The 10,790-nt window shown below is 42.6% G+C and overlaps 1 protein-coding gene across 2 annotated transcripts in view; it reads right to left on the bottom strand.

Moving 5' to 3' along the window:
* The window catches only part of MFAP3L (microfibril associated protein 3 like), a 32,577-nt gene extending 22,671 nt beyond the window's left edge, over positions 1-9,906 (bottom strand). Inside the window, exon 1 of one of the 2 annotated variants that reach the window (XM_042470001.1) lies at positions 9,686-9,906. The gene's annotated coding sequence lies outside the window, so the exon portion shown is untranslated. Of the gene's footprint in view, positions 1-731; positions 862-9,685 lie in introns of those variants that run through there. The other variant, XM_042470003.1, reaches the window with a different exon arrangement.
* Positions 9,907-10,790: the final 884 nt, after the last annotated feature.

The following is a 10,790-nucleotide window of genomic DNA, read 5'->3' as shown; positions in this document are numbered from 1 at the left end:
TATTATTATTATTATTATTATTATTATTATTATTATTATTATTATTATTAAATCCCATTTTTTTCTTGGTGAGAGCTAAATAAATAAATAAATATTGAAAAGCTAACAATAAAATTGATTATAAACGTAACAAATTAAGGATTAAATTTTTTAGTGGGTTTTTCGGGCTATGTGGCCATGTTCTAGAAGAGTTTATTCCTGATGTTTCACCAGCATCAGCAGTAGCAGAACACATTATAAACTATCCTGGGCACAAAATGCTGTTTGAAAACACTGAAATTCTGGGCCATCCCAGCAACTATAGGTCAGAATGCACAGGGAAGCCACTGAAATCCACAAACAGACATCTTCAATAGGAAAGAAAACCCTTAAAGTTTTTATTTATTTATTTATTATATTTATTTGTATCCCACTCTTTTCCCAGGACTGGGAATCAGAGCAGCTTGACAGCATTAAAAACAGTACAACTGAAAACATTTTTTAAAGTAAACAAAGTTTGGCTACAAGTCCTGAAGAACACCAAAACCAGGACTCAGCAAATGCAAATAAGAAACCACTTTGGGTCAGGGGCTTTCCCAGCAGACAATGATCACCAATTAGCAGATACTAATCCTACTTTGCATAGCCTCCTACCCTGAGGCCTTGCCATCAACAACAGAAAAATACATATTAACATGGGAATCATTCCTCCTTACCCAGGGCAACATATATACATACCCATATATACATACCCATTTTCTGGTAACTTCCTGTTGCACCATTTTGTGCAGAGGCTCCCTGAGAAAAACCTCCAGATGTACTCTTAAAAATTGCACAGGAAGGCAGTGGAAGAAGGCACTCCTTCAGGTGGACTGGTTATAAGCAATTCAGAGCTTTAAAGCCAATCCTGTGAATTGGCCATGTTAATTCACTAGTAACCAGTACAGACAATGCGATACAAGAATAATATTGTTGAAATGGCCAACTTAATTCAGATCTATCACCACCGAAGGTATACTAATGCACATTGATGTTCTAGAATTTATTATGCATCCATACCTAAGAACCAATTTTTGCATTTTTCTCTGCATTTTTCTCTGATGCTCCCAAAAGCCACTGGAACTGTATCACTTACATCTACAAGTCTAGGAATAACCACCTCCATGAATATTCAACCAACTGGTCATGTTGGTTGAGGGATTTTGGAAGTTACAGTGTGGAAATATACCTTTCCCAGACCTAGGAAAGGGCACAATGAACTGTCTTAGTCAGTTTATTAGCCTGTGTAGTTCAGGACAGCCAATACTGATTCCAACCTTTCATGAAACAGTGTTATCTAATCCTAACTGTATGTGCTGGCATTTGAACCCAGGACATTCTGAATGCAAACCATGTGTTCCACCACCACTCAGCCATGACTCTTCCCTGAATATCCTAAGCTGGAGGAAGATGGGATCACTGCAGATATCTGTGCCCTCGTGCTTGAGAGAGATCACAAGATCTTTTGGCTGGCCATCAATGGAATCAGTATAGTGGCCTGGACAAATCCTTTGTCTGTTTGAAAATAAATAATGTACCTGTGAAAATTATGGTCATAGGAGGACATGACCTTGAGGAATAATAGGAGATAAAAATCTGGTTGAGTTCTCTGCTATAAAAAAAATCTCAAAAGCTGATTTCACCCTTTGAAGGACTTAGATGCATTATTGGATACTTAAAAATTTATTATCTCACATATAGGTTTATAAACTACAAATGAAATAGGAAGAAGCTGAATGATCTTGTGTGCTATTTTCATATAAATACCCTTCAATGCAGGACCCACATTCTACTTGGTCTTACTGCAAAAGTGTATCATGACTGCTAATTAAAGTATCCGATTATATTACTGTTCCTTCAGTCAATTCACATTATCTAGACAAGTATTTTGGGGGGATCATTCTAGGAAGAAATATGTTTAATTAAAAATGTTGAAAGATAGTTGGCTACCGGTATTTAATTTAAACCTCCTTTTTATTCAGAATCCCAGTTTAAACAAGCTATAGTCTCATATTTTCCTCTTCTGAGCAATGCATGACAACTTAAAGAGTATATTCAAATATGTATTAAAGGTGAAGCCAGGCAAGGGTTAGGGATCTTTAGGGGGTTTCCTTAATTAAGCTTGTGGAAACATTAAAACCTCTTTTTTGGCTATTGGAATGAGTGATGAACAAAACCTAAGCAGTCTAGATGGGCAGTATATTAACAGTGGCAATACAACAGTTTCTCAAAGAGTTTTATACAGCTTGTGGTCCTAAATGTGTCTAGATGAGGCTTTAAGGTGCCTCATTCATATCAGTTTATATAATAATAATAATAATAATAATCTTTATTTCTATCCCGCTTTTCCACGAAAGTGATCAAAGCGGCTTACAAAATTACAATTAAAACATCAATATATAAAATTTAAAAACATTACTAGGGGATATAACAGGGAGTAAACATGAAACAAAACAGAAAATGGAACATATCACATTCATCAGGGGCTAAATAAAACGACAATATTACAAAATGTTACAAAATGTGGGGTCAAAAAACAGGGAACACAGAAAGCAAGGGGCAGAACACAAAGACACCATTAGCTAAAGTGAAAAAGCCAGCTGAAATAAGTATGTTTTTAATTGTTTCTTGAAAGAAACTAGTGATGCAGAGGAGCGGAGCTCTGTGGGAAGCTCATTCCACAGTGACGGGGCAACAGCAGTAAAAGCCCTCTGAGAGGTCCTTGCCAGATGAAACTTAGGGACCTCTAACAGATTTGTCCCAGATGATCTGAGAGTGCGGGGCGGATTGTATGGGGAGAGGCGGTCCTCTAAGTACCCTGGGCCCAAGCCATTTAGGGCTTTATAGGTCAAAACCAACACCTTGTATTGAGCTCGGAAGCGAACAGGCAGCCAGTGAAGATCTTTTAAGATAGGAGTTATATGGTCTGTCCTGGAACTACCAGTGACCAATCTGGCTGCCATGTTCTGCACCAACTGTAGCTTCCGGGTTTGGTACAAGGGTTGCCCCATGTAGAGCGCATTGCAGAAATCCAATCGAGAGGTTACCAAAGCATGTACAACAGTTTCAAGGTTCCGACGGTCTAGGTAGGGGCGCAACTGGCGTATCAGCCGAAGCTGATAACAAGCACTCCTAACCGCCGCATCCACCTGCGAAGTCAGCTGGAGCGACGAGTCAAGGAGTACCCCCAGACTGCGCACCGAGTCCTTCAAGGGGAGCGTGACCCCGTTCAGGACCGGATGACAAATTTCACCACCCGGGACCGGGGAACCAATCGCCAGTACTTCCGTTTTCCCTGGATTCACACTGAGTTTGTTTTTCCTCATCCAGCCCATTACCGACTCCAGACAGGCATTTAGAGGAGAGATGCCATCCTTAGTTACTGCATCAGTCGGAGACACAGAGAAAATTATTTGGGTGTCATCAGCATACTGATAACACCGCGCCCCGTGTCTCCGGATGATCTCTCCCAGCGGTTTCATGTAGATGTTAAAAAGCATAGGGGATAAAATCGCTCCCTGAGGGACACCGGATGTAAGTGCCCTCTTATCGGAGCGACAGTCCCCCAGCTCCACCATCTGGAATCTACCCGAGAGGTAGGACCGGAACCACTGCAAAGCAGTGCCCCCGATACCCAACTCTCCCAGGCGTTCCAGAAGGATACCATGGTCGATGGTATCGAAAGCCGCTGAGATGTCGAGGAGCACTAACAGGGACACGCTTCCCCTGTCCATGCTCAGACGGAGGTCATCAACTAAGGCGACCATGGCAGCCTCAACTCCATAGCCCGCCCGGAAGCCAGTTTGAAATGGGTCCAGAAAATCGGTGTCATCCAAGATCGATTGAAGCTGGAAGGCGACTGCTTTCTCGATCACCTTCCCCAAAAAAGGTAGCAGCGAGATGGGCCGATAGTTGTTGTGAATCAGGGGGTCTAAGGAGGGTTTCTTAAGCAAGGGTTTAACCACTGCTACTTTCAGATTAGATGGAAACTGACCCTCTCTTAGAGATGTATTAACGATGCGGTGCAACATAGTCAACACCACATCACCCCCCTGAGCTGCCAACCATGAGGGACAGGGATCAAGAGAGCACGTCGTCTTCCTAACGCTTCGAAGGATCTTGTCCACTTCATCGGTACTAACAAACTCAAAGTGATCCAGTATAACTGGGGCCACGGACGCTTCGGACGCCTCTCTCACAGGATCTGCATAAATACCGGTGTCAAGATCAGCCCTGATCTGAGAGATTTTATCCGCAAAGAAGTTGTTAAAGTCGTCACAGCAGGCTTTAGATGATACCAAAATAGGGCTCAGGGAGGGAGGGAGCTGGGTTATGAAGTCCAGATAGCAGTGTTTTAAATTTGCACCTTTCCCACATTTTCCTATTACTTCTCTTCAATCTCTCTCTCTCTCTTTTTAATGATGAAACAAAATCCATTAGTAAAAAAGATGAAATAGCTGCATTTTAATTAGGGGTCTAATTAACTATTAATTAACTAAAAAGGGGCTTTCTGTCTGGAGCTTTCATGTATCCATGGCTGCTTCTAGATGCACAGTTCCTAGAGCTTCCAGTCAAAAGAGATTTGCCATAGACCATCATTCCCCTGAAATGCAAACAGTACTTTCAGAGATCTGATTTCTGTGGGTACCCTAACAGGGAAAAAAAAAAAAAAGAATTAAAAGTTCTCTGTTCCACTCTGCCATTGATGCACAAGATTCTTCAAAACTGTTTGGTATATAATTGCAAAAAAGAAACAAGCAAACAAAACCCCAGAACACCATACATGTACTTCTTAGTCTGCTTTCAGAATAGTAGGCAGTAAATATACAACATATACCCAAAAACAACAGTACTACAGCACCAAAAGAAAAAGCAAGAGAAATAAACACCAATAGCCATATTGGCTCTTTAAGGGCGGAAATCTATGTGAGAATAGCATTATCTCTCTACTGGAACCAGAATAAAAATGACAAAGCATTTACAGTTTCACAGAAAAAAGGAATGGAGGAAAAATAATGGATAGAGAAAAAGGTTTTGCTAGAAGAGGGCATAATAGAAACCACACCTCTTATATGCTGCAACCTTAAAGTACAGATTCAGGATGCTTTTTTCAGATGAATAAGCCTTGAAAATCATTCTTCATCAAGCAAGACTACTGAGTGCAAAAGATAATAGGTGGGACTTGAGTTCTTTGGGCAGAGAAGCAATATCATCCTTCCCTTTTAGAATATAAATGCCAGCAATTCTTTAAATCTGTCTCTAGATTTGAAGGCAGAGCCATAATTCAGTGGCACAATACTGTACATCCTTTGTATGCCAAATATCCTAGGAAGCTCTAATGCAAACAGAAGATCGGGTAAATATTAAAGGGGTACTGCCAGATAAGGCCAGAGCTCGGAAAAATTACTTTGACACCTTCCCAATTCCAGTGACATAGACTTGAATCAACTGACTTGGACTTAAGTCAGACTCAAGTTGCCTCAATGACTTTACTTGGACTTGGCAGAAATTACACACTGACTTGACTTGAGACTTGTATATTTTTAGTCACTGACTTGCTGGTGCTATTCACTTCGAGCAACAGGCAAGATCTGCCCCCAAAGCGTGGGATGCATTTCTTGGAAGGGAACAGCAAATGCATTAAGCAATGGGCTTGAGGCAGAAGGATCTTTTAAAGCTTTTCTAAAGCTTTTGAAAAACTTGAGAAGGCTCCATTGACGTGCAGTTGGGACAGGATACCAAATAGACTTCAACCCCATTTCCTAATGCACTTGATGTTTCCTCTGAGAAATGCACCCCACTTCCTTTTTTCCAAAAATTTAAAAATTGGCTGTCAGACTTGAGACTCAGCTTGAGACTTAACTTAAAAATTTCAACTTGAGATTTGACTTGAAACTTGGAATAAAAGATTTGAATACATTACTGCCCAATTCCCCAGCAAGTTGACTGGGGAATTCTGAGAACAGTATCCAGGAAGTAACTTTTCCAAACACTGGTTACAATGGATGGGCTATATGGGCAGCTAGTCTGTCTCTGTAAAAGGCAGTTTCCTCTAGAAAAGGGGAATAAAGATCTAGCAAAGTGTGCCTGAGGCCATATGAAGGTCAGAGGTCTGTTTATGTGGCCATCGACCCCTCTTTGGGTGACTCCCCTTTTTTTACCCCCCCTCAAAAGTAAATGATATCTCCCAGAACAGGAGTGGAAACTCACTCTTTAAATACACTGCAGGTCCCCCTACACCAGTGATGGTGAACCTTTTAGAACCCGAGTGCCCAAACTGCAACCCAAAACCCACTTATTTATTGCAAAGTGCCATGTCCCTCTGCCTTTCCAGTAACAAACTCTGGCAAACTGTGTGCTGGGGCGACGGCACATGTGCTCACAGAGAGGGCTCTGAGTGCCACCTCTGGCATGCGTGCCATGGGTTCGTCATCACTGCCCTACACCATTTAAAATAAAAATTAACTGTTTGTCAAAACTAGAAGTTGACTTCCAGTCTCTTCCATGTTTTCTTTTTGTTTTTGGCATTTTTGGCCGTCTGTGTAGCGAAGCCAGAAAATTGGCTACCAATCCCTGCTGCAGTGGTGCACCCTGGTATAGGACATTCAGTGTTTTTTCTGTGTTGGCTGTATTCTCTGGAACACTTTCCCTATTTTCCCCAGACTGCTTCATTCCCACTTTCAAGCTTATGGTCAAATCTTAAAAACTATTCAAGCAGCTTAGCTGTGTTTTATGTAGCTGCTTTTCAATGTAAGTTTATAGGTATTTTACTGCCATTTGGGTATTTTAAGTAGTTTTGTGGTTATAATGGCCTGGACCCTGAAGACAGGTTAACTCAAGGAACTTAATGGCAGGAAAATATTTCATCTTTCTCCCATGCTCTAGTCCACATTGTCAGGTGACCCCTTGATCCTCCAGAAAGACTATTTGGGAGAGTGGAGCGTATGTTTGCTGAAGCAAAAGAAGAGATGGGAAATTTTCTTTTATGATTAAGTTAAAGAGCACACTGATAGTTTGCCTTTACTCTATCCACACAAAAAACCTGTGAGGTAGTTTAATCAGTGTGTGTGTGTGTGTGTGTGTGTGAGAGAGAGAGAGAGAGAGAGAGAGAGAGGCTTCATTCACACTGCAGAAATAATCCAATTGCACCTCACATTCTGGCTCCGCTCTCCACAACAAACTACACTTCCCAGAAATCCATAGCATTGAGCCATAGCAGTTAAAGTGGAGTCCAACCAGATTATTTCTGCAGTGCAGATGCAGCCAGAGAGAGAATGCATGATTGGTCCAAGGTTACCTTGTGAATCTTATAGCTCAGTAGGGGAGAAGAAGCAGGATATGTCAAGTCCTTTTTCAACACGCTAAGCATGTTTCAATTAACTTATCTTAGGACCCAGGTCATAATTCTTTAAGATTGTAAGTAAATAATGTGCAATTTAAATTGATAAAATAAAACAGTACACAAAATAAATACAGTATACAGTTGCCTGACGTTGTGGTATCATTTTCATTACACCTACACTGGTACCAGTGGAAAGATAACAGTGCAGAATAAAAACGAAAATAGTCCTGCCATCCTGTGAAACCATTGCCTGTAACTTGGGAAAAGAGTCAGTGGGCCACTCTCCTGATCTTGTCAAGTTATAATAAACATTTTAACGATTTGGGCCACTTTTGGCATCATTAGCTTTGACGTTTAGCTACCTACAATCAAGTACCAAAGAAGGCACCTGTGTGGCAATAATCGGAAATGCAGAATGGGAACAAAACATCAGACCACAATGAGCAGTATTATTTTTGCCACGTCACCTCTACCTAAGTGATAGCTGGCAGGTTTGCTTTTGTCCTCTGCAGTGCTATTATCATCGCTTCAATATCCCACTGAATTCTCCTTGGACTAAGATGAAGTTTGCTAACCCCCAAGTCATTAACACAGAGATTTTCATAGCAAAGGGTTAGCTCCACACCTGCAGGTTGTACTTCCTTTACTAGAGAGCTTTTCCTGTTTTGCTTCCTTTATTTCCCAGCTACCAATTTGAGGCTGCAGGGAGAAATGGTGACATCTGTGCTTGACTATGCTTGGGCCATGACACAGCTTGAGACAAAAGAAACATCCCTCCTTCTTACCTCCCTATTTCTCCTGAAAGCTCTGTGAGAGGTCAAAGAGAGAACTTCCTTGCTTCCTACTCCCAACCAAACCAAAATTATATATCCCAAAATAACCCTTTCCCAGTTCCTTGTAAAAACTCAGGGGCAGATCTACTGGGTGTGAGGAAACTCTTCCTCTGTCACTCACAACCATGGCGTAGGAAATGGTGTAGTGGTTAGACTGGGACTAGGGAGATCTGGGTTCTAATCCCCACTGAGCCAGGAAACTCACTGGGTGACCCTGTGACAATGATTGTCTTTCAGCCTCATCCACCTCACAGGGTTACTGTGATGATAAAATGTGAAGGAGAAGGAACATCAATGTTCCTAAGAGAAAAGGCAGGATTGAAATGCATCTAATGGGTAACAAAGGGCCTGAACAGGCGAAAATAAAGCTGCTTCGGGTCACTTTGGAGGTGTGCTGTTTAAATGACACACGCATCTCAAGAGTCCAGAAACTGTGCCAAAGCTGAGCTCCAATACTTAGGACTGGAGCGTGGCTTTGGCGCGGCGTCCAGCCTCTTAGGACGCATACATCATTTAAACAGCATACCATACCTCCAAAGTGACCCGAAGCAGCTTTCTTTTGGCCTGTCTGTTTAGGCCCAAACTCTCAAGGCAGATTTAAATGCATCTAATAGGTAACCAATTATCAAGCAATCTCCAGACTTGTTCCTCTTCAGTGGTCCCCAAACTGTTCCCTTAAAAAGATTTTGGACTTCAGCTCCCAGAAGCCTTAGCCATGTTGGCCAATAGTCTCATTTGCAGGCTCTCCAGGGGTCAAAGAGGGCAGTTAATAACAATACAGTTAATTCCAGTTGGACTGGGGCTCTGGAGACCAGGGTTCGAATCCCAGCTCGGCCATGGAAACCCACTGGGTGACCTTGAGCGAGTCACACTCTCTCAGCCTTGGCAAGGGCAAGCCTCTTCTAAGGAAACTTTGCCAAAATAAAACCCCATCATAGATATTTACCTTGGGGTCACCATAAGTTGGAAACTTGTAGGTACACAACAACAGCCTGGAGATAGCAGAGCCCTCCCTCATCTCTCTCTTATTATTATTATTATTATTATTATTATTATTAATTTCTTTCATTATCCTTTCTTCTTTCCTTCCTTCCTTCTTTCTTCTGTCCTGCTCTCCTCCTCCACATACTCTCACATAACCATGTCTGGCATAATAGTGGTCTGAGTGTTGGACTGCGACCCTGGGGACCAGGGTTCGAATCCCAGCTCAGCCATGGAAGCCCACTGGGTGACCTTGAACGAGTCACACTCTCTCAGCCTCAGGGGCAATCCTCCTCTGAAGAGGAAACCTTGCCAAAAGAAAAACCCAGGGGAAGGTAAATTCACCTGGAGGGTCTCCCTAAGTCAGAAAAGGGCACCCCATACAGACAGCGAGACCCCCCCAATAAACCCACAAGTGTGTGAGTGTGCAAATGTGTGAGTGTGAATGCCACCATTCCCAGGTCAATATTTGCTCCACCTGAGCTGCCACAGGGGGAAAAAAAAGACTTACCCAGCCGCCCTCCTTCCAGCCTCATCATTGCTCCTTCCTTGGCATTTTGCAAAAGCTGTTTATTCCAGGAGGATCTGGGTGGCAAAGACCCGCTGGACCCTCCCACTCGCCCCTCTGGCTCTCAAGCCTGCTCTCGTTCCGCTTCCAAAGCTGCAGCACCTTCTTTTTCCCCCCTCTTTCTCCTCCTCCTCAGCAAAGCATCAGCTGGACCTCTCCGGCGGCTTGCATTAAACTAGGTCAGAGCTGCACTGAGCATGCTCAGGACCCAGCCAAGGATGCTGATGCTTTACCTGCATCTGCACTGCGGAAATAATCCGGTTTGGCACCGCTTTAAGTGTCTTGGCTCAAGGCTATGGAATTGCCTTTCCCTGAGGCTGAGAGAGTGTGACTTGCCCCAGGTCCATTAGATTTGGAAGCCTGTTGCCAAGACAAACCACAATGGCAATTACTCCTTCTCTCTCTTTCTATGTTGTTGTGTGCCTTCTATTTCAGCCTTCTGTCCAGAAGGAATGTCAAAATGTCTCTCCTTTTGAGCTGGACTAAGCAGCAGAAATTTATAGTTCTATGAATGTATTGAGCTGGTATTGTGGAATGTCCTATGTTTTTTTCCTTGAATGACCTTGTCCTCCTTTGCGGTTATGGTATCCAGTTGCCCTGGCATGGTGTAGTGATTTGAGTGTTGGACTACAACTCTGAAGACCAGGGTTCAATTCTCCTCTCGGTTATGAAACCCACTGGGTGACCTTGGGCGAGTCACACTCTCTCAGAAAATTATCACACCATGGCTACCCAAAATCCACTCTGAATGGATGAGTTAGTACAGGGGAGTCAGTGGTTCCAGGGCAGATTACACTCCTCCTGCCTTTCACCAGGGGATGGTTCCTTTTTAAAATAAGAGTTAAAGTACAATACTTACATTGACCCCATGGGTAAGTTGGTTTTTTGGGGGTCAACATTTTCACTACAATTTCTAAATTCATGAGCATATACAGTACTTAAAAAAAAAAATCCCTTCATGGTGGCATCCTGTAAACCAGTTACATTTTGTTGTTGTTGTCCACAGCCCTCAAGTCGATTTAGACCAATGGTGACCCTGTGGAGGAGA

Source organism: Sceloporus undulatus, chromosome 5, assembly GCF_019175285.1.
Source record: "Sceloporus undulatus isolate JIND9_A2432 ecotype Alabama chromosome 5, SceUnd_v1.1, whole genome shotgun sequence".
Taxonomy (NCBI): Eukaryota; Metazoa; Chordata; class Lepidosauria; order Squamata; family Phrynosomatidae; genus Sceloporus; species Sceloporus undulatus.
This window is presented reverse-complemented; position numbering and strand designations above follow the sequence as displayed.